Raw genomic sequence first — 19,830 nt, forward strand, 5'->3', positions numbered from 1 at the left:
TTGTACATATTTCCATCTTCTTTCGGTGGGTGGTGTAGATATTTCCATGTTTACACAGATAGCGGTGTAGATATTTCCAAGTTTATGCAGATAGCGGTGGAGATATTTCGACTTTTATGCAGATAGCAGTGTAGATATTTCCATGTTTATACAGAAAGCGGTGTAGATAATTCCATGTTCCTACAGATTGTGCTGTAGATATTTCCATGTTTATTGAGTTGGCGGTTTAGACATTTCCATATTCATGCAGATGGCAGTGTAGATATTTCCGTGTTCATACAGATAGCAGTGTAGATATTTCCATCTTTATACACGTAATGGTGTAGATATTTCCATGTTTATACAGATGGCGGTGTAGATATTTCCATACTCATACAGATGGCGGTGTAGATATTTCCATGTGTATAGAGATAGCGGTGTAGGTATTTCCATGTTTACACAGATAGCGGTGTAGATATTTTATGTTTACACAGATAGCGGTGTAGATATTTCCATGTTTATACAGATAACGGTGTAGATATTCACATATTCATACAGATGGTTGTGTATATATTTATATGTTTATACAGATTGCAGAGTAGATATTTCCATGTGTATAGAGATAGCGGTGTAGGTATTTCCATGTTTACACAGATTGCGGTGTAGATATTTCCATGTTTACACAGATAGCGGTGTAGATATTTCCACGTTTATACAGATAGCGGTGTAGATATTTCCATATTTATAGAGTTGGCGGTGTAGATATTTCCATGTTCATACAGATCGCGGTGTATATATTTCCATGTTTATATAGTTGGCAGTGTAGATATTTCCATGTTCATACACATGGCGGTGAAGTTATTTCCATGTTTATACACATGACGGTGTAGATATTTCCAAGTTTTAAGAGGTAGCGCTGTAGATATTTCCCTGTTTACACAGATGGCGGTGAAGATATTTCCATGTTTAGAGAGATAGCGGTGTAGATATTTCCATGTTTACACAGATAGCGTAGATATTTCCATGTTCCTACAGGTGGTGGTGTAGATGTTTCCATGTTTACACAGATAGTGGTGTAGGTATTTCCAAGTTTATGCAGATAGCGGTGGAGATATTTCCACTTTTATGGAGATAGCGGTGTAGATATTTCCATGTTTATACAGAAAGCGGTGTAGATATTTCCATGTTTCTACAAATGGTGCTGTAGATATTTCCATGTTTATAGAGTTGGCGGTTTAGACATTTCCATCTTTGTACAGATGGCGGTGTAGATATTTCCATCTTCATACACATAACGGTGTAGATATTTCCATGTTTATACAGGTGACGGTGTATATATTTCCATACTCATACAGATGGCTGAGTAGCTATTTCCATGTTTATAGAGATAGCGGCGTAGATATTTCCATGTTTACATAGATAGCAGTGTAGATATTTCCATGTTTACACAGATAGCGGTGTAGATATTTCCAAGTTTATACAGAAAGCGGTGTAGATATTTCCATGTTTATAGTGATATCGGAGTAGATATTTCCATGTTCACACAGATAGCGGTGTAGATATTTCCATGTTTACACATATAGCGGTGTAGATATTTCCAAGTTTATGCAAATAGCGTTGTAGATATTTCCACTTTTATGCAGATAGAGGTATAGATATTTCGATGTTTATACAGATAGCGGTGTAGATATTTCCATGTTTATACACATAGCGGTGTAAATATTTCCATGTTTATGCAGATAGCTGTGTAGATATTTCCATCGTTATACAGATGGCGGTGTAGATATTTCCATGTTCATACAGATGGCGGTGTAGATATTTCCATGTTTATACAGATGACGGTGTAGATATTTCCATGTTTATAGAGAAGGCGGTGTAGAAAATTCCATGTTTATAGAGATGGCAGTGTAGATATTTCCATGTTTATACAGATAGCGGTGTAGATATTTCCATGTTTATACAGATAGCTGTGTAGATATTTACATCCTTATACAAATGGCGGTGTAGATTTTTCCATGTTTATATAGATGGCGGTGTAGATATTTCCATCTTTATACAGATGGCGGTGTTGGTATTTCCATGTTTATAGAGATGGCGGTGTAGATATTTGGATGTTTATAGAGATAGCGGTGTAGTTATTTACATGTTAATAGGCATAGCGGTGTAGATATTTCCATGTTTATAGAGACAGAGGTGTAGATATTTCCTTGTTTATACAGATAGCGGTGTAGATATTTCCATGTTTATAGAGATAGCGGTGTAGACATTGCCACGTTTATACAGATAGTGGCGTAGTTATTTCCATATTTATAGAGATGGCGGTGTAGATATTTCCATGTTTATACAGATAGCTCTGTAGATATTTCCATCTTTATAGAGAAGGTGGTGTAGATATTTCCATCCTTATTCAGATAGCGGTGTAGACATTTCCATGTTTATACACATGGCGGTGTAGATATTTCCATGTTTATAGAGATGGCGTTGTAGATATTTCCACGTTTATAGAGATAACGGTGTAGTTATTTCCATATTAATAGGCATAGCGGTGTAGATATTTCCATGTTTATAGAGATGGAGGTGTAGATATTTCCTTGTTTATAGAGATAGCGGTGTAGATATTTCCATGTTTATGGAGATAGCGCTGTAGTTATTTCCGTGTTAATAGGCATAGCGATGTAGATATTTCCATGTTTATAGAGATGGCGGTGTAGATATTTCCATGTTTATACAGAGAGCGGAGTAGTTATTTCAATATAAATAGGCATACCGGTGTGGATATTTCCATGTTAATAGAGATAGAGGTGTAGATATTTCCTAGTTTATACAGATAGCGGTGTAGATATTTCCATGTTTATAGAGATAGCGGTGTAGACATTTCCACGTTTATACAGATAGCGGTGTAGATATATCCATGTTCATACAGATGGCGGTGTAGATATTTCCATCCTTACAGAAATAGCGGTGTAGATATTTCCATGTTTATAGAGATGGCGATGTAGATATTTCCATGTTTATGGAGATGGCGGTGTAGATATTTCCATGTTTATAGAGATAACGGTGTAGTTATTTCAAAGTTAATGGGCATAGCGGTGTAGATATTTCCATGTGTATAGAGACAGAGATGTAGATGTTTCCTTGTTTATACAGATAGCGGTGTAGATATTTCCATGTGTATAGAGATAGCGGTGTAGACATTTCCAAATTTATACAGACAGCGGTGTAGATATTTAAAGGTTCATACAGATGGTAGTGTAGATATATCCATCCTTATACAGATAGCGGTGTAGATATTTCCATGTTTTTACAGATGGCGGTGTAGATATTTCCATGTTTATATAGATGGCGGTGTAGATATTTCCATCTTTATACGGATGGCAGTGTAGATATTTGCATCTTTATACAGATAGAGATGTAGGTATTTCCATGTTTATAGAGGTGGCGGTGTAGATATTTCCATGTTTATAGAGACAGACGCGTAGATGTTTCCTTGTTTATACAGATAGCGGTGTAGATATTTCCATGTTTATAGAGATAGCGGTGTAGCCATTTCCAAATTTATACAGATAGCGGTGTAGATATTTAAAGGTTCATACAGATGGTGGTGTAGATATTTCCATCTTTATACAGATGGCGGTGTAGATATTTCCATGTTCATAGAGAGGGCGGTGTAGATATTTCCATGTTTACAGAGATAGAGGTGTAGACATTTCCTTGTTTGTAGAGAAAGCGGGGTAGATATTTCCATGTTCATACGGATGGCGGTGTAGATATTTCCATGTTTTTAGACATGGCGGTGAATATATTTCCATGTTTATACAGATAGCCGTGTAGATATTTCCATGTTTATACAGTTAGCTATGTAGATATTTCCATCGTTATACAGAGGGCGGTGTAGATATTTCCAAGTTCATACAGATGGCGGTGTACATATTTCCATCTTTATACAGATGACGGTGTAGATATTTCCATGTTTATACAGAAGGCGGTGTAGATATTTCCATGTTTATAGAGATTGCGGTGTAGATATTTCCTTGTTTATACAGATAGCGCTGTAGATATTTCCATGTTTATAGAGATAGCGGTGTAGGCATTTCCACATTTATACAGATAGTGGTGTAGGTATTTAAAGCTTCATACAGATGCTGGTGTAGATATTTCCATCCTTATACAGATAGCGGTGTAGATATTTCCGTGTTTGTACAGATGGCGCTGTAGATATTTCCATCTTTATACAGATGTCGGTGTAGATAATTCCATGTTTACAGAGATAGCGGTTTAGATATTTCCATGTTTACACAGATAGCGGTGAGGATATTTCCATGTTTTTACAGATAGCGGTGTAGATATTTTCATATTTATAGAGTTGGCGGTGTAGATATTTCCATGTTCATACAGATGGCGGTGTAGATATTTCCATGTTTATATAGTTGGCAGTGTAGATATTTCCATGTTCATACAGATGGCGGTGAAGATATTTCTATGTTTAAACACATGATGATGTAGATATTTCCAAGTTTTAAGAGATAGCGGTGTAGATATTTTCGTGTTTACACAGATAGCGGTGTAGATATTTCCATGTTTTTACTGATAGTGGTGTAGATATTTCCATGTGTATGCAGATAACGGTGTAGATATTTACATATTCCTACAGATGGCTGTGTAGATATTTATATGTTTATACAGATTGCGGAGTAGATATTTTCATGTTTATAGAGACAGCGGTGTAGATATTTCCATGTTTCTACAATAGGTGTGGTAGATATTTCCATGTTTACACAGATAGCGGTGTAGATATTTCCAAGTTTATGCAGATAGCGGAGTAGATATTTCCACTTTTATGCAGATAGCGGTGAAGATATTTCCATGTTTATGCAGAAAGTGGTGTAGATATTTCCATGTTCCTGCAGATGGCTGTGTAGATATTTCCAAGTTTATACAGATACTGGTGTAGATATTTCCATGTTTACACACATAGCGTTGTAGATATTTCCATGTTCCTACAGAGGGCAGTGTACATATTTACATGTTTGTAGAGTTGGCGGTTTAGACATTTCCACGTTCATACTGATGGTGGTGTAGATATTTCCATGTTTATACAGATAGCGGTGTGGAAATTTCCATCTTTATACACATAATGGTGTAGATCTTTCCATGTTTTTAGAGATAGCGGTGTAGTTATTTCCATGTTTACACAGATAGCGGTGTAGATATTCCCATGTTTATACAGATGACTCTGTAGATATTTCCATGTTTACAGAGATAGCGGTGTAGATATTTCCATGTTTTTAGAGATAGCGGTGTAGATATTTCCATGTTTACACAGATAGCGGTGTAGATATTTCCATATTTATACAGAAACCGGTGTAGATATTTCCATGTTTATAGAGATATCGGTGTAGATATTTCCATGTTTATACAGATAGCAGTGTAGATATTTCCATGCTAATACACATGGCGGTGTAGATATTTCCATGTTCATTCAGATGGCGGTGAAGATATTTCCATGTTTATAGAGATAACGGTGTATATATTTCCATGTTTACACAGATAGCGGTGTAGATATTTCTATGTTTACACAGATCGTGGTGTAGATATTTCCATGTTTATACAGAAAGGGGTGTAGATATTTCCATGTTCATACAGATGGCGTAGATATTTCCATCTTTATATAGTTGGCCGTGTAGAAATTTCCATGTTCCTACAGAGGGCGGTGAAGATATTTCCATGTTTATACACATAACGGTGTAGATATTTCCAAGTTTTAAGAGATAGCGGAGTAGATATTTCCATGTATACACAGATAGCGGTATAGATATTTCCATGTTTACACAGATAGCGGTGTATTTTCATGTTTATACAGATAGCGATGTAGATATTTCCATGTGTATACAGAAAGCGGTGTAGATAGTTACATGTTCCTACAGATGGCTGTGTAGATATTTCCAAGTTTATACTGATAGTGGTGTAGATATTTCCGTGTTTATAGAGATATCGTTGTACATAATTCCATCTTCCTTCGGTGGGTGGTGTAGATATTTCCATGTTTACACAGATAGCGGTGTAGATATTTCCAAGTTTATGCAGATAGCGGTGGAGATATTCCCATGTTTATACAGATGGCGGTGTAGATATTTCCATCTCTATACAGATGGCGGTGTACATATTTCCATGTTCATACAGATGGCGGTGTAGATATTTCCATGTTTTTAGACATGGCGGTGTAGATATTTTCATGTTTATACAGATAGCGGTGTAGATATTTTCATGTTTATGCAGTTAGCTGTGTAGATATTTCCATCGTTATACAGATGGCGGTGTAGATGTTTCCATGTTCATACAGATGGCGGTGTAGATATTTCCATGTTTGTACAGATGACGGTGTAGATATTTCCATGTTTATACAGAAGGCGGTGTCGATATTTCGATGTTTATAGAGATGGCAGTGTAGATATTTCCATGTTTATACAGATAGCGGTGTAGATATTTCCATGTTTATATAGATAGCTGTGTAGATATTTACATGTTTATACAAATGGCAGTGTAGATATTTCCATGTTTATATAGACGGCGGTGTAGATATTTCCATCTTTATACAGATGTCGGTGTAGGTATTTCCATGTTTATAGAGATGGCAGTGTAGATATTTCCATGTTTATAGAGATGGCTGTGTAGTTATTTCCATGTTAATAGGCATAGCGGTGTACATATTTCCATGTTTATGGAGATGGCGGTGTAGATATTTCCATGTTTATAGAGATAGCGGTGTAGATATTTCCTTGTTTATACAGATAGCGGTGTAGATATTTCCGTGTTTTAGAGATGGCGGTGTAGATATTTCCATGTTTATACAGATGGCTGTGTAGATATTTCCATGTTTATAGAGATAGTGGTGCAGTTATTTCCATGTTTATACATATGGCTGTGTAGGTATTTCCATCTTTATACAGATGGTGGTGTAGATATTTCCATCCTTAAACAGATAGCGGTGTAGATATTTCCATGTTTATACAGATGGCGGTGTAGATATCCATGTTTATAGACATGGTGGTGTAGATATTTGCATGTTTATAGAGATAACGGTGTAGTTATTTCCATGTTAATAGGCATAGTGGTGTAGATATTTCCATGTTTATAGAGACAGAGGTGTAGATATTTCCTTGTTTATTCAGATTGCGTTGTATATATTTACATGTTTATAGAGATAGCGGTGTAGACATTTCCACATTTATACAGCTAGTGGTGTAGAATTTTAAAGGGTCATACAGATGCTGGTGTAGATATTTCCATCCTTATACAGATAGCGGTGTAGATATTTCCATGTTTGTACAGATGGCGGTGTAGATATTTCCATCTTTATACAGATGGCGGTGTTGATATTTAAATGTTCATAGAGATGGCGGTGTAGATATTTCCATGTTTATACAGATAGCAGTGTAGATATTTCCATGTTTATACAGATAGCTGTGTAGATATTTCCATCTTTATACATATGGCGGTGTAGATATTTCCATGTTTATACAGATGGCGGTGTAGATATTTCCATTTTTATAGATATGGCCGTGTAGATATTTCCATGTTTAAAGAGATGACAGTGTAGATATTTCCATGTTTATAGAGATAGCAGTGTAGTTATTTCCATGTAAATAGGCAAAGCGGTGTAGATATTTCCATGTTTATAGAGATAGAGGTGTAGATATTTCCTTGTTTAAACAGATAGCGGTTTAGATATTTCCATGTTTATAGAGATAGCGGTGTAGACATTGCCACGTTTATACTGATAGCGGTGTAGATATTTCCAAGTTTATAGAGATTGCGGTGTAGATATTTCCATGTTTATAGAGATGGCTGTGTAGATATTTCCCTCTTTATACAGATGGTGGTGTAGATATTTCCATCCTTATACAGATAGCGGTGTAGATATTTCCATTTTTATACAGATGGCGGTGTAGATATTTCCATGTTTATAGAGATATCGGTGTAGACATTTCCACATTTATACAGATAGTGGTGTAGATATTTAAATGTTCATACAGATGCTGGCGTAGATATTTCCATCCTTATACAGATAGCGGTGTAGATATTTCCATGTTTGTACAGATGGCGGTGTAGATAATTCCATCTTTATACAAATGGCGGTGTAGGTATTTCCATGTTCATAGAGATGGCAGTGTAGATATTTCCATGTTTATACAGATAGCGGTGTAGATATTTCCATATTTATACAGATGGCGGTGTAGATATTTCCATGTTTATAGAGATGGCCGTGTAGATATTTCCATGTTTAAAGAGATGACAGTGTAGGTATTTCCATGTTTATAGAGATAGCGGAGTATTTATTTCCATGTAAATAGGCAGAGCGGTGTAGATATTTCCTTGTTTATAGAGATAGAAGTGTAGATATTTCCTAGTTTAAACAGATAGCGGTGTAGATATTTCCATGTTTATAGAGATAAAGGTGTAGACATTTCCAAGTTTATACAGTAAGCGGTGTAGATATATCCATGTTCATACAGATGGCGGTGTAGATATTTCCATCCTTATACAGATAGCGGTGTAGATATTTCCATGTTTATACAGATAGCTGTGTAGATTTTTACATCTTTATACAAATGTTGGTGTAGATATTTCCATGTTTATATAGATGGCGGTGTAGATATTTCCATCTTTATACAGATGTCGGTGTAGGTATTTCCATGTTTATAGAGATGGCGGTGTAGATATTTCCATGTTTATAGAGATAGCGGTGTAGTTATTTCCATGTTAATAGGCATAGCGGTGTAGATATTTCCATGTTTATGGAGATGGCGGTGTAGATATTTCCATGTTTATAGAGATAGCGGTGTAGATATTTCCTTGTTTATACAGATAGCGGTGTAGATATTTCCATGTTTATAGAGATGGTGGTGTAGATATTTCCATGTTTTTACATATGGCTGTGTAGATATTTCCAAGTTTATAGAGATAGTGGTGTAGTTATTTCCATGTTTATACAGATGGCTGTGTAGATATTTCCATCTTTATACAGATGGTGGTGTAGATATTTCCATCCTTATACAGATAGCGGTGTAGATATTTCCATGTTTATACAGATAGCTGTGTACATATTTCCATCTTAATACATATGGCGGTGTAGATATTTCCATGTTTATACAGATGGCTGTGTAGATATTTCCATTTTTATAGATATGGCCGTGTAGATATTTCCATGTTTAAAGAGATGACAGTGTAGATATTTCCATGTTTATACAGATAGCAGTGTAGATATTTCCATGTTTGTACAGATGGCGGTGTAGATATTTCCATCTTTATACAGATGGCGGTGTTGATATTTAAATGTTCATAGAGATGGCGGTGTAGATATTTCCATCTTTATACAGATGGTGGTGTAGATATTTCCATGCTTATACAGATAGCAGTGTAGATATTTCCATGTTTATACAGATGGCGTTGTAGATATTTCCATGTTTATAGAGATGGCGGTGTAGATATTTCCATGTTTATAGAGATAACGGTGTAGTTATTTCAATGTTAATAGGCATAGTGGTGTAGATATTTCCATGTTTATAGAGACAGAGTAGTAGATATTTCCTTGTTTACACAGATAGCGGTGTAGATATTTCCATGTTTATAGAGATAGCGGTGTAGACATTTCCACATTTATACAGATAGTGGTGTAGATATTTAAATGTTCATACAGATGGTGGTGTGGATATATCCATCCTTATACAGATAGCGGTGTAGATATTTCCATGTTTGTACAGATGGCGGTGTAGATATTTCCATCTTTATACAGATGGCGGTGTAGGTATTTCCATGTTCATAGAGATGGCAGTGTAGATATTTCCATGTTTATACAGATAGCGGTGTTGATATTTCCATATTTATACAGATGGCAGTGTAGATATTTCCATGTTTATAGAGATGGCCGTGTAGATATTTCCATGTTTAAAGAGATGACAATGTAGATATTTCCATGTTTATAGAGATAGCGGAGTAGTTATTTTCATGTAAATAGGCATAGCGTTGTAGATATTTCCTTGTTTATAGAGATAGAGGTGTAGATATTTCCTAGTTTAAACAGATAGCGGTGTAGATATTTCCATGTTTATAGAGATCGCTGTGTAGACATTTCCACGTTTATACAGTAAGCGGTGTAGATATTTCCATGTTCATAGAGATGGCGGTGTAGATATTTCCATGTTTATACAGATAGCAGTGTAGATATTTGCATGTTTATACAGATAGCTGTGTAGATATTTCCATCTTTATACAGATGGCGGTGTAGATATTTCCATGTTTATGCAGATGGCGGTGTAGATATTTCCATGTTTATAGAGATGGCCGTGTAGATATTTCCATGTTTAAAGAGATGATAGTGTAGATATTTCCATGTTTATAGAGAGAGCGGTGTAGTTATTTCCATGTCAATAGGCATAGCAGTGTAGATGTTTCCATGTTTATAGAGATAGAGGTATAGATATTTCCTAGGTTAAACAGATAGCGGTGTAGATATTTCCATGTTTATAGAGATAGCGGTGTAGACATTTCCACGTTTATACAGTAAGCGGTGTAGATATATCCATGTTCATACAGATGGCGGTGTAGTTGTTTCCATCCTTATACAGATAGCGGTGTAGATATTTCAATGTTTATACAGATGGCTGTGTAGATATTTCCATGGTTATGGGGATGGCGGTGTAGATATTTCCATGTTTATAGAGACAGAGGTGTAGATGTTTCCTTGTTTATACAGATAGCGGTGTAGATATTTCCATGTTTATAGAGATAGCGGTGTAGCCATTTCCAAATTTATGCGGATGGCGGTGTAGATATTTAAAGGTTCATACAGATGGTGGTGTAGATATTTCCATCCTTATACAGATAGCAGTGTAGATATTTCCATGTATATACAGATGGCGGTGTAGATATTTCCATCTTTTTACAGATGGCGGTGTAGATATTTCCATGTTCATAGAGATGGCGGTGTAGATATTTCCATGTTTACAGAGATAGAGGTGTAGATATTTCCTTGTTAATAGAGATACCGGTGTAGATATCTCCATGTTTATACAGATGTCTGTGTAGATATTTCCATCTTTATACAGATGGTGGTGTAGGTATTTCCATGTTTACACAGATAGCGGTGTAGATATTTCCATGTTTATACAGATAGCGGTGCAGATATTTCCATGTTTATAGAGATGGCGGTGTAGATATTTCCATGTTTATAGAGACAGAGGTGTAGATATTTCCTTGTTTATACAGATAGCGTTGCAGATATTTCCATGCTTATAGAGATAGCAGTGTAGACATTTCCACATTTATACAGATAGTGGTGTAGATATTTAAAGCTTCATACAGATGCTGGGGTAGATATTTCCATCCTTATACAGATAGCGGTGTAGATATTTCCATGTTTGTACAGATGGCGGTGTCGATATTTCCATCTTTATACAGATGGCGGTGTAGATATTTCCATGTTCATAGAGATGGCGGTGTAGATATTTCCATGTTTATACAGATAGCGGTGTAGATATTTCCATGTTTATACAGATAGCTGTGTAGATATTTCCATCTTTATACAGATGGCGGTGTAGATATTTCCATGTTTATACAGATAGCAGTGTAGATATTTCCATGTTTATAGAGATGGCCGTGTAGATATTTCCATGTTTATAGAGATAGAGGTGTAGATATTTCCTAGTTTAAACAGATAGCGGTGTAGATATTTCCATGTTTATAGAGATAGCTGTGTAGATATTTACATCTTTATACAAATGGCGGTGTAGACATTTCCACGTTTATACAGTAAGCGGTGTAGATATATCCATGTTCATACAGATGGCGTTGTAGATATTTCCATCCTTATACAGATAGCAGTGTAGATATTTCCATGTTTATACAGATGGCCGTGTAGATATTTCCATCTTTATACAGATGGCGGTGTAGATATTTCCATGTTCATAGAGATGTCGGTGTAGATATTTCCGTGTTTACAGAGATAGAGGTGTAGATATTTCCTTGCTTATAGAGATAGCGGTGTAGATATTTCCATGTTTATACAGATGGCGGTGTAGATATTTCCATCTCTATACAGATGGCGGTGTACATTTTTCCATGTCCATACATAAGGCAGTGTAGATATTTCGATGTTTATAGAGATGGCAGTGTAGATATTTCCATGTTTATACAGAAAGCGGAGTAGGTATTTCCATGTTTATACAGATAGCTGTGTAGATATTTACATCTTTATACAAATGGCGGTGTAGATATTTCCATGTTTATATAGATGGCGGTGTAGATATTTCCATCTTTATACAGATGTCCTTGTAGGTATTTCCATGTTTATAGAGATGGCGGTGTAGATATTTCCATGTTTATAGAGATAGCGGTGTAGTTATTTCCATGTTAATAGGCATAGCGGTGTAGATATTTCCATGTTTATAGAGATGGCGGTGTTGATATTTCCATGTTTATAGAGATAGAGGTGTAGATATTTCCTTGTTTATACAGATAGCGTTGTAGATATTTCCATGATTATAGAGATAGCGGTGTAGACATTTCCACGTTTATACAGATAACGGTGTAGATATTTCCATGTTTATAGAGATGGCGGTGTAGATATTTCCATGTTTATACAGATGTCTGTGTAGATATTTCCATCCTTATACAGATGGTGGTGTAGGTATTTCCATGTTTACACAGATAGCGGTGGAGATATTTCCATGTTTATACAGATAGCGGTGCAGATATTTCCATGTTTATAGAGATGGCGGTGTAGATATTTCCATGTTTATAGGGATAACGGTGTAGTTATTTCCATGTTAATAGGCATAGCGGTGTAGATATTTCCATGTTTATAGAGACAGAGGTGTAGATATTTCCTTGTTTATACAGATAGCGTTGCAGATATTTCCATGTTTATAGAGATAGCAGTGTAGACATTTCCACATTTATACAGATAGTGGTGTAGATATATAAGGCTTCATACAGTTGCTGGGGTAGATATTTCCATCCTTATACAGATAGCGGTGTAGATATTTCCATGTTTGTACAGATGGCGGTGTAGATATTTCCATCTTTATACAGATGGAGGTGTAGATATTTCCATGTTCATAGAGATGGCGGTGTAGATATTTCCATGTTCATAGAGATGGCGGTGTAGATATTTCCATGTTTATACAGATAGCAGTGTAGATATTTGCTTGTTTATACAGATAGCTGTGTAGATATTTCCATCTTTATACAGATGGCGGTGTAGATATTTCCATCTTTATGCAGATGGCGGTGTAGATATTTCCATGTTTATAGAGATGGCGGTGTAGATGTTTCCTTGTTTATACAGATAGCGGTGTAGATATTTCCATGTTTATAGAGATACCGGTGTAGCCATTTCCAAATTTATACAGATAGCGGTGTAGATATTTAAAGGTTCATACAGATGGTGGGGTAGATATTTCCATCCTCATACAGATAGCGGTGTAGATATTTCCATGTTTTTACAGATGGCGGTGTAGATATTTCCATCTTTATAGAGATGTTGTTGTAGATATTTCCATGTTCATAGAGATAGCAGTGTAGATATTTCCATGTTTACGGAGATAGAGGTGTAGATATTTCCTTGTTTATAGAGATACCGGTGTAGATATTTCCATGTTTAGACACATGGAAGTGTAGATATTTCCATATATCTACAGACGGCGGTGTACATATTTCCAAGTTCATACAGATGGCGGTGTAGATATTTCCACGTTTTTAGACATGGCGGTGTAGATATTTCCATGTTTATACAGATAGCGGTGTAGATATTTCCATGTTTATACAGTTAGCTGTGTAGATATTTCCATCGTTATACAGATGGCGGTGAAGATATTTCCATGCTCATACAGATGGCAGTGTAGATATTTCCATGTTTACACAGATGACAGTGTAGATATTTCCATGTTTATACAGAAGGCGGTGTAGATATTTCCATCTTTATAGAGATGGCGGTATAGATATTTCCATGTTTATACAGATAGCTGTGTAGATATTTCCATGTTTATACTGATAGCTGTGTAGATATTTACATCTTTATACAAATGGCGGTGTAGATATTTCCATGTTTATATAGATGGCAGTGTAGATATTTCCATCTTTATACAGATGGCGGTGTAGATATTTCCATGTTCATAGAGATGGCGGTGTAGATATTTCCATGTTTATACAGATAGCAGTGTAGATATTTGCATGTTTATACAGATAGCTGTGTAGATATTTCCATCTCTATACAGATGGCGGTGTAGATATTTCCATGTTTATGCAGATGGCGGTGTAGATATTTCCATGTTTATAGAGATGGCCGTGTAGATATTTCCATGTTTAAAGAGATGATAGTGTAGATATTTCCATGTTTATAGAGAGAGCGGTGTAGTTATTTCCATGTCAATAGGCATAGCAGTGTAGATGTTTCCATGTTTATAGAGATAGAGGTATAGATATTTCCTAGGTTAAACAGATAGCGGTGTAGATATTTCCATGTTTATAGAGATAGCGGTGTAGACATTTCCACGTTTATACAGTAAGCGGTGTAGATATATCCATGTTCATACAGATGGCGGTGTAGTTGTTTCCATCCTTATACAGATAGCGGTGTAGATATTTCAATGTTTATACAGATGGCTGTGTAGATATTTCCATGGTTATGGGGATGGCGGTGTAGATATTTCCATGTTTATAGAGACAGAGGTGTAGATATTTCCATGTTTATAGAGATGGCCGTGTAGATATTTCCATGTTTAAAGAGATGATAGTGTAGATATTTCCATGTTTATAGAGAGAGCGGTGTAGTTATTTCCATGTCAATAGGCATAGCAGTGTAGATGTTTCCATGTTTATAGAGATAGAGGTATAGATATTTCCTAGGTTAAACAGATAGCGGTGTAGATATTTCCATGTTTATAGAGATACCGGTGTAGCCATTTCCAAATTTATACAGATAGCGGTGTAGATATTTAAAGGTCCATACAGATGGTGGGGTAGATATTTCCATCCTCATACAGATAGCGGTGTAGATATTTCCATGTTTTTACAGATGGCGGTGTAGATATTTCCATCTTTATAGAGATGTTGGTGTAGATATTTCCATGTTTATGGAGATAGAGGTGTAGATATTTCCTTGTTTATAGAGATACCGGTGTAGATATTTCCATGTTTAGACAGATGGAGGTGTAGATATTTCCATATATCTACAGACGGCGGTGTACATATTTCCAAGTTCATACAGATGGCGGTGTAGATATCTCCATGTTTTTAGACATGGCGGTGTAGATATTTCCATGTTTATACAGATAGCGGTGTAGATATTTCCATGTTTATACAGTTAGCTGTGTAGATATTTCCATCGTTATACAGATGGCGGTGAAGATATTTCCATGCTCATACAGATGGCAGTGTAGATATTTCCATGTTTACACAGATGACAGTGTAGATATTTCCATGTTTATACAGAAGGCGGTGTAGATATTTCCATCTTTATAGAGATGGCGGTATAGATATTTCCATGTTTATACAGATAGCTGTGTAGATATTTCCATGTTTATACTGATAGCTGTGTAGATATTTACATCTTTATACAAATGGCGGTGTAGATATTTCCATGTTTATATAGATGGCAGTGTAGATATTTCCATCTTTATACAGATGGCGGTGTAGATATTTCCATGTTCATAGAGATGGCGGTGTAGATATTTCCATGTTTATACAGATAGCAGTGTAGATATTTGCATGTTTATACAGATAGCTGTGTAGATATTTCCATCTTTATACAGATGGCGGTGTAGATATTTCCATGTTTATGCAGATGGCGGTGAAGATATTTCCATGTTTATAGAGATGGCCGTGTAGATATTTCCATGTTTAAAGAGATGATAGTGTAGATATTTCCATGTTTATAGAGAGAGCGGTGTAGTTATTTCCATGTCAATAGGCATAGCAGTGTAGATGTTTCCATGTTTATAGAGATAGAGGTATAGATATTTCCTAGGTTAAACAGATAGCGGTGTAGATATTTCCATGTTTATAGAGATAGCGGTGTAGACATTTCCACGTTTATACAGTAAGCGGTGTAGATATATCCATGTTCATACAGATGGCGGTGTAGTTGTTTCCATCCTTATACAGATAGCGGTGTAGATATTTCAATGTTTATACAGATGGCTGTGTAGATATTTCCATGGTTATGGGGATGGCGGTGTAGATATTTCCATGTTTATAGAGACAGAGGTGTAGATGTTTCCTTGTTTATACAGATAGCGGTGTAGATATTTCCATGTTTATAGAGATAGCGGTGTAGCCATTTCCAAATTTATACAGATGGCGGTGTAGATATTCAAAGGTTCATACAGATGGTGGTGTAGATATTTCCATCCTTATACAGATAGCAGTGTAGATATTTCCATGTATATACAGATGGCGGTGTAGATATTTCCATCTTTTTACAGATGGCGGTGTAGATATTTCCATGTTCATAGAGATGGCGGTGTAGATATTTCCATGTTTACAGAGATAGAGGTGTAGATATTTCCTTGTTTATAGAGATACCGGTGTAGATATCTCCATGTTTATACAGATGTCTGTGTAGATATTTCCATCTTTATACAGATGGTGGTGTAGGTATTTCCATGTTTACACAGATAGCGGTGTAGATATTTCCATGTTTATACAGATAGCGGTGCAGATATTTCCATGTTTATAGAGATGGCGGTGTAGATATTTCCATGTTTATAGGGATAACGGTGTACTTATTTCCATCTTAATAGGCATAGCGGTGTAGATATTTCCATGTTTATAGAGACAGAGGTGTAGATGTTTCCTTGTTTATACAGATAGCGTTGCAGATATTTCCATGCTTATAGAGATAGCAGTGTAGACATTTCCACATTTATACAGATAGTGGTGTAGATATTTAAAGCTTCATACAGATGCTGGGGTAGATATTTCCATCCTTATACAGATAGCGGTGTAGATATTTTCATGTTTGTACAGATGGCGGTGTCGATATTACCATCTTTATACAGATGGCGGTGTAGATATTTCCATGTTCATAGAGATGGCGGTGTAGATATTTCCATGTTTATACAGATAGCGGTGTAGATATTTCCATGTTTATACAGATAGCTGTGTAGATATTTCCATCTTTATACAGATGGCGGTGTAGATATTTCCATGTTTATACAGATAGCAGTGTAGATATTTCCATGTTTATAGAGATGGCCGTGTAGATATTTCCATGTTTATAGAGATAGAGGTGTAGATATTTCCTAGTTTAAACAGATAGCGGTGTAGATATTTCCATGTTTATAGAGATAGCTGTGTAGATATTTACATCTTTATACAAATGGCGGTGTAGACATTTCCACGTTTAAACAGTAAGCGGTGTAGATACATCCATGTTCATACAGATGGCGTTGTAGATATTTCCATCCTTATACAGATAGCAGTGTAGATATTTCCATGTTTATACAGATGGCCGTGTAGATATTTCCATCTTTATACAGATGGCGGTGTAGATATTTCCATGTTCATAGAGATGTCGGTGTAGATATTTCCGTGTTTACAGAGATAGAGGTGTAGATATTTCCTTGTTTATAGAGATAGCGGTGTAGATATTTCCATGTTTATACAGATGGCGGTGTAGATATTTCCATCTCTATACAGATGGCGGTGTACATTTTTCCATGTCCATACAGAAGGCAGTGTGGATATTTCGATGTTTATAGAGATGGCAGTGTACATATTTCCATGTTTATACAGAAAGTGGAGTAGGTATTTCCATGTTTATACAGATAGCTGTGTAGATATTTACATCTTTATACAAATGGCGGTGTAGATATTTCCATGTTTATATAGATGGCGGTGTAGATATTTCCATCTTTATACAGATGTCCTTGTAGGTATTTCCATGTTTATAGAGATGGCGGTGTAGATATTTCCATGTTTATAGAGATAGCGGTGTAGTTATTTCCATGTTAATAGGCATAGCGGTGTAGATATTTCCATGTTTATAGAGATGGCGGTGTTGATATTTCCATGTTTATAGAGATAGAGGTGTAGGTATTTCCTTGTTTATACAGATAGCGTTGTAGATATTTCCATGATTATAGAGATAGCGGTGTAGACATTTCCACGTTTATACAGATAGCGGTGTAGATACTTCCATGTTTATAGAGATGGCGGTGTAGATATTTCCATGTTTATACAGATGTCTGTGTAGATATTTCCATCTTTATACAGATGGTGGTGTAGGTATTTCCATGTTTACACAGATAGCGGTGTGGATATTTCCATGTTTATACAGATAGCAGTGCAGATATTTCCATGTTTATAGAGATGGCGGTGTAGATATTTCCATGTTTATAGGGATAACGGTGTAGTTATTTCCATGTTAATAGGCATAGCGGTGTAGATATTTCCATGTTTATAGAGACAGAGGTGTAGATATTTCCTTGTTTATACAGATAGCGTTGCAGATATTTCCATGTTTATAGAGATAGCAGAGTAGACATTTCCACATTTATACAGATAGTTGTGTAGATATATAAGGCTTCATACAGCTGCTGGGGTAGATATTTCCATCCTTATACAGATAGCGGTGTAGATATTTCCATGTTTGTACAGATGGCGGTGTAGATATTTCCATCTTTATACAGATGGCGGTGTAGGTATTTCCATGTTCATAGAGATGGCGGTGTAGATATTTCCATGTTCATAGAGATGGCGGTGTAGATATTTCCATGTTTATACAGATAGCAGTGTAGATATTTGCTTGTTTATACAGATAGCTGTGTAGATATTTCCATCTTTATACAGATGGCGGTGTAGATATTTCCATGTTTATGCAGATGGCGGTGTGGATATTTCCATGTTTATAGAGATGGCGGTGTAGTTATTTCCATGTCAATAGGCATAGCAGTGTAGATGTTTCCATGTTTATAGAGATAGAGGTATAGATATTTCCTAGGTTAAACAGATAGCGGTGTAGATATTTCCATGTTTATAGAGATAGCGGTGTAGACATTTCCACGTTTATACAGTAAGCGGTGTAGATATATCCATGTTCATACAGATGGCGGTGTAGTTGTTTCCATCCTTATACAGATAGCGGTGTAGATATTTCAATGTTTATACAGATGGCTGTGTAGATATTTCCATGGTTATGGGGATGGCGGTGTAGATATTTCCATGTTTATAGAGACAGAGGTGTAGATGTTTCCTTGTTTATACAGATAGCGGTGTAGATATTTCCATGTTTATAGAGATAGCGGTGTAGCCATTTCCAAATTTATACAGATGGCGGTGTAGATATTTAAAGGTTCATACAGATGGTGGTGTAGATATTTCCATCCTTATACAGATAGCATTGTAGATATTTCCATGTATATACAGATGGCGGTGTAGATATTTCCATCTTTATACAGATGGCGGTGTAGATATTTCCATGTTCATAGAGATGGCGGTGTAGATATTTCCATGTTTACAGAGATAGAGGTGTAGGTATTTCCTTGTTTATAGAGATAGCGGTGTAGATATTTACATGTTTATACAGATGGCGGTGTAGATATTTCCATCTCTATACAGATGGCGGTGTACATATTTCCATGTTCATACAGATGGCGGTGTAGATATTTCCATGTTTATACAGACAGCGGTGTAGATATTTCCATGTTTATACAGTTAGCTGTGTAGATATTTAAATCGTTATACAGATGGCGGTGTAGATATTTCCAGGTTCATACAGATGGCGGTGTAGATATTTCCAAGTTTATGCAGATGACGGTGTAGGCATTTCCATGTTTATACAGAAGGCGGTGT

This window comes from Gorilla gorilla, chromosome 5 (genome assembly GCF_029281585.2).
Source record: "Gorilla gorilla gorilla isolate KB3781 chromosome 5, NHGRI_mGorGor1-v2.1_pri, whole genome shotgun sequence".
Taxonomy (NCBI): Eukaryota; Metazoa; Chordata; class Mammalia; order Primates; family Hominidae; genus Gorilla; species Gorilla gorilla.